General features: G+C 37.8%; 1 pseudogene; it reads left to right on the forward strand.

The window, feature by feature from the left end:
• Window positions 1–398: 398 nt before the first annotated feature.
• On the forward strand, window positions 399–779 carry LOC100297732 (phosphatidylinositol glycan anchor biosynthesis, class P pseudogene; annotated as a pseudogene).
• The last annotated feature ends 1,058 nt before the right edge of the window (window positions 780–1,837 follow it).

The following is a 1,837-nucleotide window of genomic DNA, read 5'->3' on the forward strand; positions in this document are numbered from 1 at the left end:
GCAGGGTCTTTTCAAATGTCAGCTCTTCACATCAGGTGGCCAAAGCATTGGAGTTTCAGCTTCAACATCAGTCCTTCCAATGAACACCCAGGAATGATCTCCTTTAGGATGGACTGGTGGATCTCCTTGAAGTCCAAGGGACTCTCAAGAGTCTTCTCCAACACCACAGTTCAAAAGTATCGTGCTTTTGAACCCCCAGTTCATGGGGTCGTAAAGAGTCAGACATGACTGAGTGACCGAACTGAACTGAACTGAAGAGCAAACATCATATTAAATGGTTTAACATTAAGTATACTCCCATAAAGACAGAAACAAGGTAGGGACCATTGCTATCACTCAAAATTGTGTGTAGGAGTCGGCGCTTGGAGGACCCAAGAATATCTAAAGCCATGGGGAAAATGGTGGAAAATTCACCATTGCCAGAAAGAGCAATTTATGGCTTGGTTCTTTTCTTAAGCTCCCAGTTTGGCTTCATACTGTATCTTGTGTGGGCTTTTATTCCTGAATCTTGGCTAAATTCCTTAGGCTTAACTTATTGGCCTCAAAAGTATTGGGCTGTTGTTCTGCCTGTGTATCTCCTCATTACCGTAGTCATCGGTTATATCCTCTTATTTGGAATAAACATGATGAGTACCTCTCTACTCGACTCCATTCATAGTATCACAGATGACTATGCCAAAAATCAACAGCACCAGAAAGACCAAGAAGAGGCCATCCCAGCACTAAGAGATATTCCTGTTAGTGAAGTAAACCAAATGTTCTTTCTTGAAGCCAAATAACTTTACACCAAAAACTTAACTGTATGTGGACTAATACCAAACATTTATTATAAATTTTTGACATAAAGATTTCAACCATACTAATTTATACTGTCTTTCTGATTAATATCCAGTGTTGAAATGTAAAAAAAAAAAAAAAGTAGGTTGAACTTTTATATTAAGTTCTAATAGTATTACAATGTTATCAATAGTAGTTACTAATGGACAGAATAAATACTGCATTACCATATGGTTAAAAAAATTGTGTGTAAACATGAAAGAGGTGATTAAAAAGTGAGAGTAACAGCTTCATACAGCAGATCTCATTTCAGAATCTGGGAGTACCACACCCTCCCCCATAAACAAGACCTCATGCTTTGATTTCATATTACATAATAGAATGGAAATTGAAACCTCACTCAGAGGCACAGATTGATCAAAAGGGGTTTATTTGCTTCTTTCCCTATCAAAGTCTTTGCCAAGTACTATCAAGATATTATTCATACTGTTCCTGTCCTCTGCTTGTAGGAAAGAGTTTTAAATTATTCAAACAGTCCTGAGACCCACCAAAATCTGAATGAGAGTCTTGTTGGGTAGAGTATTCTTGGTTGTAAGTTTTTATCTTCATCACTTTAAATATGTTGTGCCACTTCCTTCTGGCCTGCTGAGTTCCTGCTGGAAAGTCAGCTGATAACTTTATGGGGGAATCCCTTATATGTCATTTATTATTTTTTCCCTTGTTGTTTTTAATATTTTCTCTTTATCTTTAATTCTGGTCAATTTGATTACTATGGGTTTCACCATGTTCCTCCTTGGGTTAAACCTTAATGGGACTCTCTGCACTTACTGGACTTGGGTGACTGTTTCCTTTCCCATCTTAGGGAAGTTTTCAGCTATTATCTCTTCAAATGTTGTCTCAGGCCATTTCTCTCTTCTCCTTCTGGGACCCCTATAATTTGAATGTTGGTGTGTTTAATGTTGTCCTGAGATCTCCTAGACTGTCTTCATTTCTTTTTATTCTGTTCTGTGGCAGTAATTTTCACCATTCTGTCTTCCAGAGCACTTATTCATTCTGTCTC

Source organism: Bos taurus, chromosome 3 (genome assembly GCF_002263795.3).
Source record: "Bos taurus isolate L1 Dominette 01449 registration number 42190680 breed Hereford chromosome 3, ARS-UCD2.0, whole genome shotgun sequence".
NCBI lineage: Eukaryota > Metazoa > Chordata > Mammalia > Artiodactyla > Bovidae > Bos > Bos taurus.